The 23647-nt window shown below is 41.5% G+C and overlaps 1 long non-coding RNA gene across 2 annotated transcripts in view; it reads right to left on the bottom strand.

The window, feature by feature from the left end:
* The window catches only part of LOC147361782 (uncharacterized), a 108517-nt gene that overhangs the window by 14932 nt on the left and 69938 nt on the right, over nucleotides 1-23647 (bottom strand). The gene's annotated exons all lie outside the window — the stretch shown is intronic.

The following is a 23647-nucleotide window of genomic DNA, read 5'->3' as shown; positions in this document are numbered from 1 at the left end:
CTGAGTGAATACACACACAACTGCTTGCTGACAATCATTCTTTCATCAGTGATAGACTTATTATCCTTAAATGTGGTAGGAAAAGCTAGGATTTCATTCCCAAGTCCAAAGTCTCACAAAAGGTCTTGAGAAGAAGCAGGGCTCAAATGAGTAAAGGTACGAATTATTATTGGGTTACTTCATTTCCTCCTCTTTAGCATTTCTCATTCTGTGCGTGAAAAACACATCTTGTTTATCAGAACCTAACTGATTTAAATATAATTTATTTTCAGATTCAGTAAGTTTCACTAAATAAATGTTTTTGTGAAAATTTAACACAAAAACTAGTGAGAGCTCATGTTTAGACATCTTCATTATTTTTTTAGAAAAATACCACATGACACTTACTACTGCACTATGAAATTGTATAAATAATTAAAATCGAACCTCACATATCCAAAAAAATGGCCTAACTACTTTCTATGATATATTATCCTTTTACTTCATGGGTTGGCTCGCTTACTTGATAATCTGCAAAAAATTCACCCATCAAAAATAGGTCATCAGGTTACTGGGGTGAATTTATGACTAAAATTCTGGAGTTTTGCTTCAGTAAAGAAATAACGTATTTTCTTTGTACCTTTTCTAAGTATATACACACATTATATATTCAAATCCCAAAAGAAAAATACAACTGTACTTTTATAAATGTTTTCCCTTTAACCAGCTTGTTTTGCTTACTATTTAATATCCCCTTATTACAATATTTTCTTAATACTTTGATTGCTACAGATAGCTTCCCTAGTCACAGTGACAACTACTTTGTCACAGTATTTAACAATTGGAAAAGACCTTAAAGATCATCTAGTCCAGTACATTTACTTACAGTAAAAGAAACTATCTCCTAGAGGTTAAATGACTGTAGGAGTTCACGGTGCTAATTAGTATATAGAAAAGTCAAGTCAAGAAACTATACTCTTAACTCTGACCAGTGATGCCCTGGAATTCTAGGAGATGAATTCAATGTGAATTCAGTGTTGATTATAAGTTCTTATAAGCTAAAATATGAGTTTAGCTGAGCATAAATTATTTATTTGACTTTATTCTTCTGATTTAAACTCATATATAATTACATTTGAGTGGCAATTGAATAGATTTTGGTTTCTTAATATTTAATTCAGCATTTATTAATTTGAATTTTATGGGGCTTTCTTTGGGCATAACTTTTGTCAGTTCCAGTCTTTTTAAGCCCCTCAAAAACACACAGCCCTATTCAGACTTTTAGTAATCACTTTCATTATTCTTTTTACATTTAAGTCTTGAATTTTTACGTTTAACTCTTTAATCCACATGAATTTTGTTCTATAGTGTAAAGTGCGAATTAAAATTTCTCTTTGTCTAAATAACTAATCTTTGTCCTTTCCCCACTTATCTGCGATGCCTCTATACCACATACAGTATTCTTTTTGGATGATGAGTCTAAGTTTTTTTCTATGCTGTTGATTATATTTTTATATTAGTGTGTTGTCAATCAAGTTAGAATAGATAGTTACAAAGAACCTCAGCTATCAATGGTTTAAAGAAAGTTTGTTTCTCACTCAGGTTACATGTACTCTGGGGTCAGTAGGGGGCTCTGTTTATCATAGTCAACAGGAATCCAGGCTGATCAAAAACCCATCTTCACACCTGCTTCTGGAATCCCTGAAGTCATGTTGCTGTCTTATCACTTTTTCTCTGTGTGTTTGTCCTCAGTGAATTTTGCAGTCTTTCTTATTCTGAGTTGAACAATTATGGCTCAGACAGTAAAGCGTCTGTCTACAATGCGGGAGACCCAGGTTCAACCCCTGGTTTGGGAAGATCCCCTGGAGAAGGAAATGCCAATGCACTCCAGGACTATTGCCTGGAAAATCCCATGGACAGAGGAGCCTGGTAGGCTACAGTCCATGGGATTGCAAAGAGTTGGACACGACTGAGCGACTTCACTTCATTTCACTTGGTGATTTATTTCCTAACTTTTTATGATTTTAAAATTATTTTGCATGCTTTCTATTAAGTCACCTTTGTGCACGTATCTTTTTCCTCAAAGAATCATATATTTCATTTAGACAAATTATTAATACAAAATTGTCCATAGTATGCTCATGCAAGACATTATAATAACTTTTTTCTTATTTCTAATTTCATATACTTGTATTTTCTTCTTAATTATTCATTAACTTTGTTAAGTGTTTATCTAGTTTTCTGAATTTCTTTAAAAAAAACAGTTATATTCATTTTCTGATCATGCATGGTGTTCTCTAATTCACTAATTTCTACCATTAGTTTTCTTATTTTCATCTTTTTACTTTCCTTGTGGGATTTTCTTTGCTTTCTTCTAACTGTTAAACTCAATCATCCAATGATTCACTTTCTCTCTTTTAATAACTAATGTTTCTGAACATACCTTTAAATTCATTCATGTTTTGATACATAATATTCTCATATATGTGTGTTTGAAGTGACCTACAACTTCACTGTCTTCTACAATGACTAAGTTATTAGGAAAGCAATTTTTTTAATTTTTAAGGGCCTGGAAATTTCTATTTAAATTGTTTAAAATTTCTTATTGAGAAGATGTGGCCCAATAATCTGACAAATGACAACTGCCAAATTCTCTAAAATTTCACTAAGGGCGCATATGCACATGTACACTCATGTGTGAGTGTGTGTACTTGTTATTTCGTCGCTAAGTCGTGTCTGACTCTTGTGACCCCATGGACTGTAGGCCACCAGACTCCTCCATCCATGGGATTTTCCAGGCAAGAACCATTTCCTTCTCCGGGAAATCTTTCTGACTTAAGAATCTAATCCACTTTACCTGCATTAGATTCTCTACCGTGAAGCCATCCAGGAAGCCTGTATGTGTACTTAAATTTGTCTATAACAACATTTGTTCCACAACTGTAGAATGCTTCAGTCCACTCTTCCACTCCGGGTGCACTGATGCTAGAAGTAATAGCAGGTACAGAAAGAGAAGCTGCTTCTGTTTTGGCCAAACAAGGAGACGTTTCCAACTAGCAGACGACAGCTGCTCAGTCATTCACCCTACTCCTTTACCCAAGAGGCAGGCTGAAGCAAAGAGTCGCATGACCCCCATCCTACTTACCAGCCAGCCGAGCTGTTCACATTCAGAGTGCATGTATGGGCTATAACTAGGTTCTTCAAACTAGAGTCTCCAGCACCACAGATGGCAAACACCCCTCCTGGACTCTGCCATATGGTTGAGTGTTGGCTTTAATTTTCAAGAGTATTCAAGTCTTTCAAATTTTCCATTTAAATTTCCTTTAATATACTTTTAATTTTGATTAAAATGCATGCATCTTAACCCATCTTTCCCTTGTTTTTTGAAGTATCAATCAATAGTTATTTTCTTCTATAGTTCTTTCTGTTTCTGTACATTTCACTTCCCCACAACACATTTTGGAAGTTTAAAAGAACCTGTGTTCTCTAAAAGACATAAGCTCATTGTGGTTTTTTTTTCCATGGGAAGTTGGGAAAGGACATAGGGACCATTTTTAGCTTGTCATCATCTTACTACAGAACATGTGGGTTTTTTTAATCCACATATGGAACAAATACAATAAGGTGAGCAGATTTTGTTCTTAAATCTGCACTTTTGCACTTTCAAATTCTCACAGCTAAGAGGAGTAATCACACAAATAAACAAAATATGTCCAGGGCTTATCATGAGAAACACTCTTCAGCCTTGAAATAATGCTTGACACTTTCCTTTAGTAAAATTCAGGAAGAAAAAAAGTGTTAGTCGCTCAGTTGTGTCCGAATCTTTGCAATCCTGTGGACTGCAGCCCATCAGGCTCCTCTGTCCATGGGATTCTTCAGGTAAGAATACTGGAGTGGGTAGCCATTCCCATCTCTAGGGAATCTTCCCAACCCAAGGATTGAACCTGGGTTTCCTGCATTGCTGACATTCTTTACCACCTGAGCCACCAGGGAACTTGGTAATAAAAAGGTCCAGTGCCATCCTCAGATGGAAACCAGGTGTTGAAGGAAATTCAAGTTCTTGTTCCATAGAATGACTGGAAGATTTCTAGCATTTCATTACAGGCTACACAGACACTTAAAAGGTAACTGCAAAATGCTATGTCTGCTTATTTAAAGCCTTTATTTTGTGTTAAATCGATCATAACTCTAGTGTAAGTTATTAAATTGTCATCTATAGTATTATTTCCACCAGTTAAGATCTTCCTTAAGTGATATTATCTGGAATATTCTGAACACATAAGCGTGTCTGCTGCTGCTGCTAAGTCGCTTCAGTCATGTCCACCTCTGTGCGACCCCATAGACAGCAGCCCACCAGGCTCCCCCGTCCCTGGGATTCTCCAGGCAAGAACACTGGAGTGGGTTGCCATTTCCTTCTCCAATGCATGAAAGTGAAAAGTGAAAGTGAAGTCGCTCAGTCGTGTCTGACTCTTAGCGACCCCATGGACTGCAGCCTACCAGGCTCCTCCGTCCATGGGACTTTCCAGGCAAGAGTACTGGAGTGGGGTGCCATTGCCTTCTCCGAAGCGTGTCTAAAGAACTACATAACTCCCTAAGAAAAGCAGCAATGTTTCATAAAATGTATGCCTATAATTTTTAAAACTTAGTTAAGGAGTGAAAATTTTTACAAATTTAAAAATTAAAAAAGTCTGCTCAGAGACCTACAGGATTGCAGCATTTGATTCAACCTTGGCTCCTCGATGGCCCTGAACTTCCACATCTACAAGGGATGATAGAAAATGTAAAAGTGAATTATACCACGGAAGTTTACACCTGGACTACAGTTCACAAAATATAAAAGTTTCAAAAGGATATTGATGAAAAACAGTATGTTAGAATTTTTCTTTTTTTGGTAATATTGGGTTGACCAAAAAGTTCGTTCAGATTTTCTAGTAATGTCTCATGGAAAAACCCAATGAACTTTATGGCCAATCCAATACCTTGCCTCATGTTCTATTGTCAGGGGCACAAAGCCCCCATCCAGGGGCTGAGACCAATATAAACACAGGTAGAATTTCATGTGAGCTCTTACGGACTAGAAATAGACAAAAAAAACAACCAATGCCAAAACAAAGTCATTTAAAATCAATGGTATAATAGGGAACCTTAACATTTCTAGGAAACTCTCCAAGAGAGAGGCTTCCCAGGTGGTGCTGGTCATAAAGAATCTGCCTGCCAGTGCAGGAGGCACAAGAGGCGCGGGTTCAATCGCTAGGTTAGGAAAATTCCCCTGGAGTAGGAAATGGCAGCCCGTTCCAATATTCTTACCTGGAAAATCCCTTGGACAGAGGAGCCTGGCTGGCCACAGTCCATGGGTTCGCAAAGAGTCGGACACTACTGAGAGACTGAACACACAACACACACTTGGAGAGGGGGAGAGAAATCCCACCGCAAGGGACCTGAGAAAGACATTCTGATTCAAATTAGGGCTAGAAGGACAGGGAGGGCTGTGGAGGGCACATGATATTGTCAAGTATTATAGGCCTCTACCAAGACCAGAAGGCGGGCCTGCCAAAGGACACTGATGCAACAAACAGCGGTCCTGAATCTGGGGCCAGTGAGTCTCCACCACAGGTTCCACCCACTGGCTTTGCCCTTTCCTGGAAATCATGCGGTTACTGTTGACTCTGCTTCACTCAGCAGTGCCCAGAAGACCAAAGGCACAGTTGACCAAAGGCTCAGCTGCTTCAGTCGTGTCTGACTCTTTGCGACCCTATGGACTGTAGCCCACCAGACTCCTCTGTCCATGGAATTCTCCAGGCAAAACTACTGCAGTGGATTGCCATCCCCTTCTCCAGGGAAGCATGAGAAATAATAAATCATTGCTCATTTAAACACTAAGTTTGGGGTTGGTTTCGAGGGCAAGCTGAACGATGCATTGGCAGCTCTTCTCACCTTAACAGGCATACCTATCACTAAGAGATCTTGTCAAAGGACAGATTTGCATTCCAAAGGTCTGAGTGAGTCTTGAGAGTCTGCAGCGTTCACCAGGCAAAGGTGATATGAATGCTGTTGGCCTATGACCTGCAGTTTAAGTAGAAACTTTTGGTAAGAGTGTAATCTTTTTCTTTAATTACTTTTTGGCTATTAGTCTGCTAGAGCTGCCATAACAAAGTACCACAGGCTGGGTGTCTTAGAAAACAAAAATTTACTTATAATTCTGGAGACTAGAAGTCCAAGATCAAGGGGTCAGCAGGGTTGCTTTCTTCTAATGTCTTTCTCCTCAGCTTGCAGACAGCTCTCTCCCTCCTGTGTCTTCACATGGCCCTCCCTCTGTGCCTGTCTGTGTCCTAATCTTCTCTTCCTATAAGGACCCCAATAATACTGGACTAGGGCCTACCCCCAAAGACCTCATTTAACTTTAATTACCTCTTTAAAGAGCCTATGTCCTGATACAGTCACATTCAGAGAACGGGAAATCTCAACTTCAGTATGTGAATACTGTGAGGGACACCATTCCCCCCATAACAGTTATTTAGAAAAGCTGAAGGAGAAATCGGGGCTTCCCTGGTGGCTCAGATGGTAAAGAATCTGCCAGCAATGTAGGAAACCCTGGTTCTGTCCCTGGGTAGGGAAGATCCGCTGGAGAAGGGAAGAGCAATCCACTCCACTATTCTTGCCTGGAGAATTCCATGGACAGAGGAGCCTGGTGGGCCAGAGTCCATGGGGTTCGCAGTGTTAGACAGGACTGACTGACTAACACCCACAAGGAGTAAATCATGACATGTAAGCTGGGACTTAAAAGATAACTTGAATTTTATAGCAGCCAAGAAGGATGAGGTTCATCTGGGGACACTGAGGGGACAACTTGAGCTCAATCTGGTCAACTTGGGATGTGCATGCGTTTTACAAACAGAATTGAACAGGATGTGACGGACTCCAGGTCAGATGCTACTGCATCTCTGATTTTTTTTTTTTTTTAAGAGTGCTTCATTACTGCCAGATACACAAAATCCATCCCCTCTCCCATGCAAACTTCAATTCCACTGGTATGGAGAGCATAGCTTCCGGTCATTGTTAAGAGAGAGTACGCTGGGCATGCACAACCACAGACTCTGTCCCTCATCTGTGACCCTACACTGATTCTCTGTTCCTGGAATGTTCCTGGAGCAGCCGGCCTGCAGGTGCCAGAACATTCCTCCAGCTGAAATCTACCTAAAGCCATCGCACTACTGTGCCCAGGGGAGGAGACAGAAGCATTTCCTGCCTGCCTTTCCTCTCAGGCTGATAATGCAGAATCATACATGATATTGATGTAGCACCTTTCTCAATGGAGCTCGAAGTGCTCCCAGACATTACCTCACAACATCCCTAACCCAAGGCCCTTGAGTCCTAACCCAAGAAGTGGCTTCTACAAGTACATGACCCTGTTCAATCAGCACAAAAAAATCTAATAACCAGCAGGTAATATACATTCTTTGAAAGATAAAAGTGGGACTGCTTCAATACCATGAGGGTTTTTTTTCCTCTTTTTTCCACAGTGCTTTGGTAGCGCAGGCAATAAGCATTGCAGATTGAAGGATTATAATGTTCTCTGAGCATCACCTGTGCCCGCCTGCGGGACAGGGAGGATAAACAGTCTCTACAAGAGTGACCATAGAACTGTGGACTTCGGAAAGCGAGCTGAGTGACTCCGCTCTTCCTATTTAGCCTTTCAGGTATTCTGAAAGAGATCACACAGAAATCACACACGCACAAAAGCCAGTACCAATGGTGAAAATGGAAGGACACGCTAGCTACAAACGGAATCACTGCTGTTGAGTAGCCTTTGTGTCTACATTTTTCCTTACCCCTGGGCTCCAGGAAATATACACTTTCCCATTCAGGTCCGAGGACGGTGACCTTTCTCCTCCTGCTTTCTTTTCAACTCTTTTTAGAGGTGAAGCTTTAAGGTTGTTTGAAGACAGAGTAATAAGTCTCTCCAAGAGACCAGCACCACCGCCTTAGCTCAGTCTCAGAAAAAAAGCACCGGTCCCCAAGTGCCACAGACCCTGTTCACAACTGCATTGTCATTCACCAGCCGTGTGACTTCAGACAAGTAGTTTTAGTCCTATGTCACTGTTTCTCATCTACAGGTAAAGATCATGTCTACACTGGAGGGCTGGTAAGAATATTAACTAAAACCACGTGTAAAGAACTTAACATCATTCCTGGCATGTCTTCATTCTTTGATAAACTACAATAATTATAAGCAAGAGTAATCACAATAATTGCTATTTCCCATTTTATTCATGAAATTAGAAAAGATTGGAAGAAGAAAGCAAAACAAGATTGTGAGAGAACCTGAGAAACTCTGCACTTGGAATTCCATATCCCCATATCCCAAAATAAGAAGTATCTTTGGGGCCTTCATCTGTCACAATGTCAAAGTGAAGTTCATTTTGTTTTGCCTGCTTTGCTTTGTTTCACTGTTAATACACATGGCAAAAATCTTCTCAGTCCTCTCATTGGCGTTTAATACAAGGTAATGTTCTTTGACATACAGTTTAGAGAATTAAAGACAGTAAGTGCAACTTTTGGTAAAATTCTTTATATAAAATAGAGAACAGTTAAACTTCCTGTGTTTAAAGTGAGAAGCCTTTCTTAGCTACTGATTCTGATCCATAGAGAGCTTGAACTCCCATTTACTCTAACAGACTGAGCGAGATATTTTTCTATTCCAGGGTTACACTTGTTCTAAATAATGGAAAGTGTCCTGTGTAATGATACATACATATCCGAATTAGAAACTATTATTTCCTCTGTCTTGAAAACCCTTGATGGTATTTACATTCTAAATTAAACTGAGCACTGTATATTGATTTTAATATGTTAAGATGAAATTCAATTTCATGACTACTACGAACATCACAGAGCGTGAGGGATCAATGTGTTTGCTGATTTCCTGCTTACTACCAATACCCTAAGGGTTTGATACAAGATTTACAAGAATATTGTTTCTGAAGATGTGTGCACAAACATGCTATCAAATAAGCTACAATGCAATGCACATTAGACCATGAATGATTCGTTTGCTGCATTTTAATCAGCCTGGCATAAATGCTGACACATCTATTAATGAGTTCCCTGTAGTCGGGCCACCAAGTGAAGCTCAGTTTCTTTCTCAAGAAAGCAGAGCTGGCAGGAGAGGTCTCCCCATGACTGCTCTTGGAATCCTCACGGCCCGAAAAAGAGGAAGTGCATATCAGCTAAGATAGAGCTATGGTTGTACAAGATACAGCTGCTGAGATGGCAGCAAGCCCAATGGCCAATTAAGTACCAGTAAGAGTGTGTGTGTGTGTGTGTGTGTGTGTGTGTGTGTGTGTGTACGCACACGCATTGATTTAGCTCCATAAAGGCTTCCTTTGCCAATATGAGAGGCACTCTAATGTGGTGGAAATGAGTATGGGCATGGAGTTGACCAACACTGGGGTCAAGTCCAGATTACATCAATTACCAGCCTGGTGACTTAGGACAAATTATTGAACCTATTTGTGACTCAATGTCTCCTCTAAAAAAATGGGAAGAAGAAAAAGAATAAGTCCCTCATAGAGTCATGAAGATTTAATGAGACAAAACACATTAAACCCTCCTCCCAGTACTTGGCATGGAGGAAGAGCTCAATAGATGGTAAGTATTATTATTAGATAAAACTCACATCCCAGTCATTCAAACACAATTTTTATTGAATTCTCATTATGAGGAAGACACTGTATAGACACTTCAGCAAATGCAGAGATTAACACAACACAGTCTCTACTTTGGAAGGGATTACATCCTGGTTGGGTAGATGAATACATAAATAACTATAATTGATGGGAAAACATGGTTAAGTGCTGAAAGAGAGGTATAATAAATTGCTATGGGAGTCTACAAGGTAAATAGATTACTTCCCACGGGGAGGGTCAGGGAAGCCCTCTTGAAAAGGATGCCACTGGGTTTGGAGTCTTGAAGAATAAATAGAATATGAATGTGTGGGAAGGTGAATATGCAGAGGAATAAAGACATGCAAGTGAGCATATGAGACACAGAGGCTGTCTATCAGCTCCTGCCAGCTGGGGGTGTATGTTGCAATCTAATGGAAAAGAAGTTTGTAAAATAGGTTGGAAGAAAACAACAGAGCGCCAAAGGCCAAGTTCAAGAGTTGGGTCTTTATCTGGTATGAAGGCGGCTTCCCAGGTGGCTCAGTGGTAAAGAAGCTGCCTGCAATGCAGAAGACCCAAGTTCAATCCCTGGGTCACAAAGATCCCCTGGAGAAGGGAATAGCTACCCAATCCTCTGCCTGGAGGAGCCCATGGGCAGAGGAGCCTGGTGGGTTATAGACCATGGGGTCACAGGGACTAAAACATTTTCACTTTTTTTCACTTGGTGTGAGGGGAGTGTCTTTGAAGTTTGTTCTACTGAGAAACAAGCTGGTCTGAACACTGCAGTAGGGAAAATAAGCTAACAGCTCGCACCTATTCAGCGCATGCCTGGAACCTTCTGAGATGCTTTATGTGCATCAATTCCTTTAGTCTCCAAACAATCCAGTTAGGTAAGTACTAGTATTATCACCATTTCACACTGAAGAAATCCAAGACACAGAGAAACTAAATCGACTGCCCAAGATTGCATAGTCAGGAATGGACGGAGGCAGGTTTGAATCCAGGGACTCGGGCTGTGGCCCCCACACCCTTGACCACTAACCTCACAGTCTGCTGCTCCAGAAGAAGGTGAGCATGCCATGAGGAGGGCCAGGGAGGAAGCCAGGGACAGCAGCGGAGCTGAGATAGAAGAGACTGAGAAGTAGGGTCACAGTGCTGGGAGAGGACAGTGAGGATTATGACAAGAGTAGAGTCGATATAATTTAGGAACGACTTTCATTTCATGCAGGGCTTCCCTGGTGACTCAGATGGTAAAGAATCTGCCTGCAATGTGGGAGACCCAGGTTTGATCCCTGAGCCGGGAAGATCCCCTGGATAAGGGAATGGCAACCCACTCCAGTATTCTTGCCTGGAGAATTCCGTGGACAGAGGAGCCTGGTGGGCTACAGTCCACGAGGTCACAAAGGGTCAGACATGATTGAGAAACTGACACTTTCACTTCAGTTCATATGATGAGAAAATGAGAAAGAGGATTCAAAGGCCGCCAATTTTGCTTCTAAAAAGAAGACAGCTAGGGCATTCCTGGGCTGAGGCAGCACTGCGTAGGGTATGCAAAAGCATGAATGTCAGAGTCTGACAGACCCTTGGGTGACCTTGTGTAACATTCATTTTATCTACCAAAGTAAAGATGTGTATGGCTGTTCAGGATCAAATGGGATACATAATGTTTATAGAAGAGCCTGGAACATAGGAGGCATTCAATAAACATTCATTTTCTTTCCTGCTGAAAAGAACCATGATCCTGGAAGAGAACAGGACACAGGACGGAAAAGTAAGATAGTTCCGCTACCCCAGAGGCTGAACCCACTGCCTATAGCCTGGGAGGCTCTGTCTTTTGAGATCTGACAGGGGATTCTCAGGGCAAGGCAACAGGAAGAGGCAGACACTGAGGTGGGAGTTGGCCCAGGCAATCCTGGATCTCCATCTGCATGGGGAGAGAGGAAATGGCGGAGAGAGTGGAAGCTTCCATGTTTTCCACCTCGGGCTGACAGGATGATAGCAAGGCTCAAGGCAAAGGTACATTGGTTGAACGAAAGGGTAACGCCTGTGTGCAAGCTTCCTTTACCACCAGCCAGCCCCCTGGAGGATGTCTTCGGCCTCACACCACAATAGTGACCTTGTCACCAATCTGGAATATGAACCTAAAATCGCCAAAAGGCCAATGGATTTTAAACCCATCTGAGGGAAACTTTGGCGCCTGCTGCCGAAGGGAGTCTTTCCTTAATAGACTTTGCACCTGAACCAGTTGGCCGCTTTAATTCCTGGATTCAGGGGGTTGACACAGGAACCAGGGAGAAGGGCCACAGCATTGATGAGACCAGATCAATTCTCCAGTCAGATTCCCACGGTGAGGAGACAACCTGTGAAAGAATCGAACCTACATCCTATTCCTTGGACTGCTGAGTGGGCTCATCTATGGAGAAGAGGGAACCAGGGAAATCATTGCTCAAGACAAGATTGTGAACTTTCTGAAAAAGGCAAAAGAGGGGAGAAATTCCCTCAGAGAGAAAGATCAATAAAGCTTATGGGCAATCTTCTACTTAACAAAAGGCTCCAACCTCAGAACACCCCAGAAAGACCCCAGAAACACCTCAGAAGCAATAAGCAAGGCTTACTGAGTTATTTGAATGCCCCAGAAAGACTAAATTTTTTTTTTTTCAATGCCTAAAGACTCCTCACTTCATCTCTACCCCAGAGATGTCCTTCCAAAGTCTCCCATCACACCTCACTCTGGGGCTTACACCACTTCATTCCTGATATTTTCCTCCCAGCCAACCTGGACTCCCTAGACATAATTTGTCCCTAGTTCTGAAACCTCTGTGATCTGGTCCAGCCCCATAGACCTTGAGGCTGAGTGCCTTCAGCTGACATCACCAGCTCACCATCACGGAAAGAGTGTTGCGACCATTCAAGAGGAGTAGTTCTCAAAGTATGGTCTGAGGAGCCCAGGTTGCCAACACACTTCCTGGAACTCACAAGGACCTCCCTTTTCCGGTTACATATCTGTGTAAAGCTGTTTTTTTCTTTATAGGCTTCAAGCAAAAGGACATAATGCCACCCATGCAATGCAGAAGCAGATATAAAAATTCAGCTATCATTTATAGAGCCACACATTTTTTTAAAACATTGCAAAAACATAAAATAACACTAATTTTCAGATATTTTTTCATTTAGAAAAATATAATTATTTTTTAAAAAATATTATTTAAGCTAACATATGGGTTTACAATGCTAGTTTTTATTATTTTTAAATAAACTAATGTATTATATAGTTCTCAGCTTTAATTGCTAATATGTTTAATATCAATCGACATAACCCATCCAGAAAAATAGTCCTTGAGGGTCCTCAATAATTTTTGAGACTGTAAAGGGATCCTTTAAAACTTTGAAAAATGCTTTTCTATAAGGAGGTTGTCTGTTTTGCTTTCCCTGTTGGCTGTGATTTTATCTTGGCTAAGAAGATAAGATTCTTGAGACACATATATTGTAGGAAATGGCCATCAGAGAGTTGTGGGGAGACCCTCATTCTGATAACAGAACTATCATATCAACTGTCTTTTGGTAAATAAATACAATGCCATTCTTTATACACTCTAGAACTTTTAATAAAGAAATAAAGATTTAACAATTCACCAAAACTGCCATAAAGCTTAGCCACTACTGGAATTACTTTCAGACATCTGGTAACTACAGACTCTAGTCCTGTTCAGTCTAGCTTATTTCAGGATGAGTAGCTAAAATACACATATTAATTACTAAACATTTTATTGCTTCCTGAGCAATGATTCCCAAGGCTCTATTCTTGAACCCCACCTTAGATTTTCTGATATAGAATCTCCCAGTGTGAATCCAGCAAACCTTTTTATTTTCCCACACTATGTGGCATGTGGGATCTTAGTTCCCTGACCAGGCATCAAACCTGCACCCCCTGCATTGCAAAGCAGAGTCTTAACCACTGGACCGAGAAGTCACATGGCCCCAAGTGATGTGCTGTGTAGCCGGGTTTGGGAACTAATTTAGAGTATCCTGCCATTACCAAAGCTCTCACATTACCTACCCTAATTCTTTTTTTCTTTCTTGCAGGGCAGTAGTCTTCACAAAGATTTCATGACTCAGATACACTCTTGCAGTTTTCCATTCTCACCTTCCCACTTAAGCTTCTGAAATACTTTACCATATTAGAGGTAGTTGTTTTGCCCTTGGTTTTTCTACTAGACTCCATCTCTTCCAGTGTAAGACTAGTCTTAAAATAAAAGACTGTTTTATTTATAAAGATGTCAGATCATTGTGCCACAAAAATAAATGTAAGTTAAGCATGTTTAGGTGTGTAAGTAACAGAAACAGGGAAGCCTGGCGTGCTGCAGTCTGTGGGGTTGCAAAGAGTTGGACACGACTCAGCAACTGAACTGACTGATGATCAAGGATAGGATAGACAAGGTTATAGTCATCAGGCCTTGATCATTATTTTTTAAAAAAGAGGAAAGGAAAGGAAGTAGATGAGGTTGCAGCTTTAGCTGGAAGCAGTAACCAGCAGGATGGGAAGAGCTGGGTCAATGAATAATGTGCTTTTATATGCTTCCCAGAACATCCCAATGAACCTCCCCAGTGGCTCAGACGGTAAAGAGTCTGCCTGCAATGCATGAGACCCCAGTTCGATCCCTGGGTCAGGAAGATCCCCTGAAGAAGGGAATGGCTACCCATTTCAATATTCTTCCCTGGAGAATTCTGTGGACAGAGGAGCCTGGCAGGCTACAGTCCTTGACTCGCAATGATTCAGATGCTACTGAGCACAGCACGCATGAAGAACATCCCTGGTGCCTGTTTTCTGTGCGTTCCTCTCTGGTTTTAGAGTGATCGGTTCCTCTGGTGAAGAGGAAGACAGACTCACGTTAGACCTCAGGAATGGATTGTTTGGGGAAAGAACTCTGGTTCCCCTGCGGCGGGGGACGTGCACTTGACCTTAGACTGGATACTATACTGAGTTTCTCCCCCCGTCCCAACCCCGTTTCATTTTTCGTAGTATTACTTTACAGTGGAAGAAATAGTGGACCGCAAGGCAGAGCGAGCATCCGTAAATGCATCGGGTAGACTGAGTTATCTGCAAAATCTTGGGTGCGAGGGTGGTAATAAGGGCCTTTGATTTGTTTTGAATTATTTATACTTTGGTCTTTTTTAAAGTAGGCATCTAATTTATAATAGAAACAGAGACTTGAGAAGGAGACCATCCATTCCTCTCTCCCTGACAGTGCGGGGCTGTTTCCTGCAGAACATTTTGGAGGGCAGCGTCTCACAGACACTCTGTCTTAGTCGGCTCCACGAGGAGCTAATGCACCAGCCGTGCCCCATACCCTTGCAGAGCGCGAGAGCCGCTGGGATATTAATAGCACAAGTGAGCAGAGTCCCCGTGACTCGGCTTTACCTTGCTTTGGAAGGCAGCATCCCATTCACATTGACTCGCTCTGGTAAAGTGTATCCTGAAACCCTTTCTCATGTCCCCCGTTACCCCTATGATGCCATTACCAGTATTTAGGTCTTTCTGTTGTTGACGGAGAGGTGAGGGATGCAGTTCTAAGTGCTCCTGGGAAGTGCTGACTTGGCAATCCTGGAGACAAGAGGGTTTTATATACCCCCAGAAGAGGCAGAGCCTCAGCCGGGAGCAGGAGCATTCCACGCTGGATTGCCAACAGATTGCAGACTTGCTTTGTAAAGCCTAACTCTGGGCTTTCCGTCTGAGAGCCTGGAGAAGTGATATTGAAGCGGAGGGTGTGATGGGCCAGCTAGGCAAGGCCACGTTAATTTCTCAGCCCCAAAGAGCAGCCAGCAATAATTATCTTGACTGCTTAATGCCTCCTTTGACTCTTCTAGAAACACTCTACTGACTGCTCTCAAGGACTTATTTGATTTTTGAACACACCATCAGGTTGAGGTTTGATATTTTAACTTAAACTACAGCTAAAATGTATGAGTATAAATTGCGGAGATGTCTCTAGCAATAAACCAAAATATATATATATATATATATATATAAATTCTCCAAGACTTAGTCCTCTTCTCTTTTCACCTCCCACATCCAGGGAGCGTGGGGAAGAGCTATCAAAGTCTATCCAGAATTTATTTACAAGAAAATCTTTGAGACAAAGAAGTGAACACGCTAGAATTGTATCTAACCATGGTAAATTCGCTTGGAAACTGCCTTTTTAGAGACTTCTGATTCTTTGGTTTTATTCCAGTCTCTCCACAACTTGAAACAAGCTTCCTGCTAAGAATAATAGTATTAAATTAAAAGTATAAACAATTATTAGAAATATATATAGGCTTAGAAACCATTAAATTTGTTCTGTAAGCAGGTTTATTACTTTTCTGCATCCTTGCATGAAAATTTGTCTTCTACCAATTTGACATATAATAGCCAAGATCAGATTTATTCATCTTATCAATACCATTATTTTGTACTGTCAGGTATTAGGAATATTATCTAGGTAGCAGGTATTGTGCCTCAAAAATAGACTCTCCCCTCCCCCTCCCACCAACTCACCAATGTTAAGCAATTATTTTGTTTGTTGAAAAATAAGCTTAGTCTTATATCAAAGGTTGTGCTGCACCTATAGTGATTTAGAATTCAAATGTGGCTAATTTATAAAACAACCATATATCACTGTTCACAGCGGGAATCAGGTACTTAAACTCCACTCGGAACACAGTTAGTTTCTTTTCTTGGGCCTTTTGCTTTCAGAAAAAGCTGTGACTAATACTAAGGAATCTTTCCTTTCTTCCAGCCTTCACATATTTTGATTTTATATCCCACTAACCAGACCTGGCCAGAACACAGCCACCTGCATTTTGGTTGGCTAAGAGGGCTTTTAGCACCTGACAAGGGGTGCAGTTTATGAAAGCTACAGGATTTTAAAAACACCCAGTAAATCTACTCAAATAACAAATCAGGCCCACAAGACACTGATCAGAAAGCAAGAGTGAAAGAGAGTATGTTCATATAATCTAGTTTAGGGCTTTTGTCTCCAACATGAGTCAAAGATGAGTTTTGCAATTGGTTCTAAACAAAATGGAAGGCACAGAATATGCTCAAAGAAGAGAAAGGAAACTAGGAGTTTTTCAAAAAGAATTTTATTTTAAAAGATGTTCATAGCCAGAGGAACTGATGGAGAAGAGAAAGATGGGGAAGGAGGTTGGGAGGAAGTGATGGGGGAGGATTAGAGGATTTATCTCTGGGACTTTAAACAAATCACATTTTCCAGATTCCTGGGTGATCACCTAGAAACCAGGGGTCCTGATCTCAAATACTAGTGCTATTCGGGTATTTTAGTTGGTAGTGGTATTAGTAAGGAAATAAATGGTAATGATATTCACCAAAATACTAAGTCATAAATAAACAATTAACTAAGTCATAACTTCAACAGTCAATTCATATCATGGCAGTGGTATAACTGAGATTCTACTCTTACCTGACTTAAAGAATTCACAAGGAGCAAGAAGGAAAATCTTACAAAATGTTCAGTAAATTAAAAAACACATTAAATGATCATTACCATCAGCCCTTTTCTTTCTTCTTGAAACTAAGTAGAATACTGTGGGATCTTTCCTGGGGCAGATATCTTCATCTCTTGCCCACAGAAAAGCTTTAGTTTCCTAAGCCTTCCCCCAAGTTCCAAAGAGAAATTTTATCAGAGAAGTGAGAAAATGCAAAAACAAAGGAAAGTAGTAAAGCAGACAAAATAATACGTTTAGCCATTAAAGGAGCTTTAATTCCTCTTCAAGGGTTATGGATATTATCCTGAGCCTTATCCTTCAGTTGTTTTGCAGATACTGAAACCTCCACCAGGTGGAGGAAGTTAACTTCATGCTATGCACACACGTAGACTCCAGAAAGGTTGGAACCAGAAGTTTGATGATTGAGATTCCCAAAACAGCACCCAGTTACCTCATTATCAACCAATCAGAGAATTGTGCACAAGGTGATCACATACTCCCAACCCTCTCTCTCACACTGTCTTTAAAAAACATTCCCTAAAAGCCACTGGGGACTTCTGGTCTTTTGAGCACGAGCCACCTGTTCTCCTTGCTCAACAGCCTGTGAAAAATGCTGTACCTTCCTTCATCATAACCTGCTGTCAGTAGATTGGCTTTGCTGCAGGTTGAGTGAGTGGACCCAAATTCAGTTCGGTAACATTCTTCTTATAATTTTACTCTTTTTCTTGTTATTATTTTTTCAGATTCTTTTCCATTATAGGTTATTATAAGATTTTGAATATAGTTACCTGTGTCATACATAGGACCTTGTTGTTTATTTTAGAGATATATATTAATCCCAATCTCCTAATGTATCCCGCCTCCAGTTTCCCCTTTGGTAACCTTAAATTTGTTTTCTATGTCTGTAAATCTGTTTCCATTTTGTAAATAACTTCATTTGTATCACTTTGTATCATATGATATTTGTCTTTCTTTATGATTTGCTTCTGAAGGAATGATGCTAAAGCTGAAACTCCAGTATTTTGGCCACCTCATGCGAAGAGTTGACTCATTGGAAAAGACTCTGATGCTGGGAGGGATTGGGGGCAGGAGGAGAAGGGGACGACAGAGGATGAGATGGCTGGATGGCATCACTGACTCAATGGATGTGAGTCTGGGTGAACTCCGGGAGTTGGTGATGGACAGGGAGGCCTGGCGTACTGCGATTCATGGGGTTGCAAAGAGTCGGACACGACTGAGCGACTGATCTGATCTGATCTGATGATTTGCTTCACCTAGTATGATAACCTCTAAGTCCATCCATGCTGCTACAAATGATTTTATTTCATTCTTTTTATGGTGAGTAATGGAGAAGGCAATGGCACCCCACTCCAGTACTCTTGCCTGGAAAATCCCATGGACGGAGGACCCTGGTGGGCTGCAGTCCATGGGGTCGATAAGAGTCGGACACGACTGAGAGACTTCCCTTTCACTTTTCACTTTCATGCATTGGAGAAGGAAATGGCAACCCACTCCAGTGTTCTTGCCTGGAGAATCCCAGGGACGGCGGAGCCTGGTGGGCTGCCGTCTGGGGTCGCACAGAGTCAGACACAACTGAGCGACTTAGCAGCAGCAGCAGTATGGTGAGTAATATTCCACTGCATATTCATGTATGCTAAGTCATTTCAGTTGTGTCTGATCCTTTGCAACCTTATAGACTTGTAGCCCACAAAGTCTCCTCTGTCCATGGGATTCTCCAGGCAAGAATACTGGAGTGGGTTGCCATGCCCTCCTCCAGAGGATCTTCCCAGTACAGGGACAGAACCCAAGTCTCCTGTGGCTCCTGAATTGCAGGCAAATTCTTTACCACTCAACCACCAAGGAAACCACCAAGGATATCTTCTTTATCCATTCATCTGTTGATGTGCCCCATGGCATTTTTAATGGGATGCTAGTCTATGTATTCACTTCCTTTGCATCCAGCACAGACCCTCCCAAGACTGCTTATAGACACAGTTAGAAGTCTGCTTCCAATCCTCCCCCTTCAACTCTTAGCTGAGTATCTATAGGCCAGTCCTTTAACCGTTCTGTATCTCATTTGCCTCATTAAAAAAAAAAAAAAAAATTGACTTGTTGGATCAGATTTAATTTCCTGTAAGTCCAGGTTACGTTTAAAAATCTTAGAAGAGACTTCTTTAAGCCCAAGTCTAGCCCACACTCGGAGAAGGCGATAGCACCCCACTCCAGTACTCTTGCCTGGAAAATCCCATGGACAGAGGAGCCTGCTAGGCTACAGTCCATGGGGCCGCTAAGAGTCGGACACAACTGAGCGACTTCACTTTCACTTTGCACTTTCATGCATTGGAGAAGGAAATGGCAACCCACTCCAGTGTTCTTGCCTGGAGAATCCCAGGGACAGAGGAGCCTGGTGGGCTTCCGTCTATGGGGTCGCACAGAGTCGGACACGACTGACACGACTTAGCAGCAGCAGCAGCAGTAGCCCACACTACTCAGAAATTCCTGTGGCTGCATATCCTTGGGCAACACCATCCTGCCTGGTTTTCTGTGGGGTTTTGCCACCATCCATGTCACTTTTGTGGGCCACTGGGCCTCATCTGGACATTGTGACTGAGTGATTTTCAGCAAGGAATTTATACTGTCCCACAGCACTTACAACAATGATGTTAGGGAATAAGCGGCATTTATGAGCCCCTCAGATGGGAGTCAGATTCTTAAACCCTGCTCCAGATTTGCTGAATCATGGGACCCAAAATTGAGAATTTAATAAGCTCCCCAGTAATTCTTACGTGCTCACGTTTTGAGTATTACTAACTTAGACCAGACTACATACTACACAGGGAATTTCCAAATGCTAACTGGATGAATTCATTCTTTGCCTGTGAAGAAGAAGCCTGCCAGATATGTTCCTGGGAATTGAACTCAGTTACTTTTCTTGTGTCTGCTTGCTCAGAGCTGCACAAAGTGGATAACCCACGAGTATCCACTCTCTCCATCAGATGCTGCATCTGTGATATCTTCAGCAGAGGCACTCAAACCGCAGAAACTCCTCTTAGAAAGCAGCACTGGAAAACACTTTCCAAAACAGTCAAGAGATGAACCTCCCCATCAGGGATTTCCTAAGTCATTCTTGCTTTAGAAAATAGATCCTCTTTTACCCTCTGGCTCCTGATAATCCATTAGAGACCCCACAACTAAAGCAAGGCCATTCTTTCAAAACCTCAGCCAAAGCACTCTCAGGGCACCTTGTGAGTGAGTTGCCAACATGCTGTATAGAAAAGCAAGCATCCAGAGAATAATGAAGGGAGTCAGGGATGAGATTCCTCCCAAAGAAAGCTGGTCCAGGTGGAGAAGCAGAGGTGACCCGCCAACAGAACTCAACAGAAAGCTGTGAGTTCTAAAACTCATACTGTTATACAAGCCCACGGTTCCCATGCTTTGATCATCTGTATCCTCCTTTTAAAGTCAACACTGGAACACCACAAAAAGAAGCTAAGCATGCTAATTAATTGCTTTCAAGTGCTACAAATGCTAAGTGCTACTGTACTTTTGAGCCAGTTCTGCAGAAAGATGTCATATTTTCAGGGCTATCAAAAGGGGCATTTCCATTCACACTGGATTCCATTTAAAAAATTAGCAAAAGTTTTGTGAGCTTCTCCAAGAGGTAAGAGCAGAAAGAATATTTATTATTAATTCCTTCTTAATTCAGTCTTCTCCCTGCCTAAGGTTAATAAATCTGAGCAGGGAGCAATGAAAGAAGCCTAAACTCAGGATACTGTCCTTTCATTAAAAAGAAAAATCCTACTGCTTAATCTATACCAACCCCCTCAAGTTCTTGAGCTTCTTTTCTCAAGGCAAATTGTGTTCTTGCCTATTCAAATTCTATTTCTTTGCTGGCTAGCAGTCATGCTGCCAAAGGATTTAAAAAAAGAGAGAGAGAGATTTTGTTAAAATATTTGCCTAATGAAACTTTGACTCAATTTTTTGATTGGTGTAGAGAGTTGGACTACTTGGTGGAATTGCCTGGTCTTAATTATTAATTATGGTTTTAGAAAAATATTTTGTTTTATTGCTTCCTGCTAGTGCTATTGCTAAGTCACTTCAGTCTTGTCCAACTCTGTGCAACCCCATAGATGGCAGCCCACCAGGCTCCCCCATCCCTGGGATTCTCCAGGCAAGAACACTGGAGTGGGTTGCCATTTCCTTATCCAATGCATGAAAGTGAAAAGTGAAAGTAAAGTTGCTCAGTCGTGTCCAACTCTTTGTGACCCCATGGACTGCAGCCCACCAGGCTCCTCTGTCCATGGGATTTTCCAGGCAAGAGTACTGGAGTGGGGTGCCATTGCCTTCTCCATTTATTGCTTTCAAATAGATACAATAGCTATATTTAACACTTTGATGTCTTTGAATGAATAGATGTTAGATTTTCATCATGACTTCCTCTCTTCTACAAAACTGTTTGTATTCTTAAATGGTTTTAAGTGGTCCTCTCTGATCCTGTTTTCTTTCTTTTTTTTTTTAATTGGAGGAAAAGTGCTTTACAATATTGTGTTGGTTTCTGCCATACAACAACACGAATCATCCATAGTTATACATAAATCCCCTCCCTCCTGAGTCTCCCATCCTGTTTATGCTATCAAGTTTCTCATCAAATACCTCACTCATTGTTGATGTACAGGTAAATTGATTTCAGGTATAACTACCATATGTTCCAAATAATTGGAGGGAAATTTTTGGAGATTTCTAAGAATCTCTCACCTATCTAGAAAATTTATATTGTCACAACAAAGTATTAAGGAATATGTGTCAAAAGATTTAGACTTAGAGGAAAGGCTGGCTTCCAAGATGGCTCAGCAGTAAAAAATCTGCCTGCCAATGCAGGAGACACAAGTTTGATCCCAGGGTCAGGAAGATCCCCTGGAGAAAGGAATGGCAACCCACTACAGTATTCTTGCCTGGAAAAGTCCACGAAGAGAAGAGCCTGGCAGGCTATAGTCCATGAGGTCACAAAAGTGTCAGATGTGACTTAGTGACTGAACAACAACAACAAAAGTCAGACAGAGAAAGACAAATCTATGATATCACTTTTACAAGAGATCTAAATAAATGATATAAATGAACTCACAGATAAAATACAAACGGACTCACAGGTATCAGAAACAAATGTATTGTTACCAGAGGGGAAAATAAGGGAGGGGGAGGGATAAATTGGGAGTTTGGGAATAGACACACAATAAGGTCCTGCTGTATAACACGGGGACCTATATTCAATATCTTGTAATAAACCATAATGGAAAAGAATACGAAAAAGAACATATACATAACTGAATCCCTTTGCTGTACACCTGAAACTAACACACACTGTAAATCAACTATGACAGTAGTGACAGCGTTGGTCGCTCAGCCGTGTCCACCTCTTTGTGACCCCATGGACTGTAGCCCGCCAGGTTCCTCGGTCCATGGAATTCTCCAGGCAAGAATACTGGAGTGGGTAGCCATTTCTTTCTCAATCAACTATACTTCAATTATTCAAAAAAAGAAGAGAGAGAGATTTAGACTTAAAATTTAAAAATGCTCAGAGGTGGAAAGAAACTTAGAAATCTACTAAACTGTCGATTTTCCTTCACTAATGAGAAAGGGAGGCTCAGAGAGGTGAATCCAAATATACAAATGTAATAATCAGGTTCCAAGTGGCCAAATCTCATCTGAAACTAAAGGGATGCTTTTACCCAGTTTAAAAGGGGATTCCGGAGTGACCAACTGCAGGGGTTCAAATATGTACCAGCCAGCTCTGCATCACCCTGGAGTTTCTTAAGTCTGCTTTCTCTGGGTTGCCTTTCTATGACAAAGACAGAGACGAGTAGCTATTGGCTTGGATTATCCTGGCGATTCATAATTCCTGATGCATCTAGCAAATTCCCAGGGGAAGCCCCTAAGTGGCCTGGCTTGGTTGTGTACTCATCCTCAAGTCCATGACTGTGGCCAGGGAGGTAAGATACAGACTTGAGTACCATAGGTTTACAGCCCAACAGTTGTGGGGTGAGAATGAGGACAATGTCTAAAGGAAAACCATGCCAGGCAGGCAAGAAATAACAAACATGTGCCACTCATGATACACTGTTAGCTAATGACCACGCCAAGAACACAGCCAGAGTTCCCGACTCCTGGTCCAGTGCTTCCTTTCTTAAAGGTAGTTTTGATTTTTCTTTGCTATAGTTTTAGAGGGCTTCCCTGGAGGCTGAGATGATGAAGAATTCACCTGCAATGCAGAAGACCTGGGTTCGATCCCTGGGTTGGAAAGATCCCCTAGAAGAAAGCATGGCAACCCACTCCAGTATTCCCGCCTGAAGAATCCCTATGGACAGAGGAGCCTGGGGGGCTACAGTCCATGGGGTCACAAAGAGTCAGACAAGACTGAGTGACTAAGCCCAGAACAGCATATTTTTAGAGCCCATTTGATTGGTGTTTCTTCTGGCAAATTTTAGGGATTGGGAAAGGGTTAATTCTTAATATCATCTTGTGCT

This window comes from Bos grunniens, chromosome 12 (assembly GCF_055505025.1).
Source record: "Bos grunniens cultivar Pamir isolate PY7600 chromosome 12, Bosgru_T2T1.0, whole genome shotgun sequence".
Taxonomy (NCBI): domain Eukaryota; kingdom Metazoa; phylum Chordata; class Mammalia; order Artiodactyla; family Bovidae; genus Bos; species Bos grunniens.
Note: the sequence above shows the minus strand (reverse complement) of the source record. Positions and strands in the feature narration are given on the sequence as shown.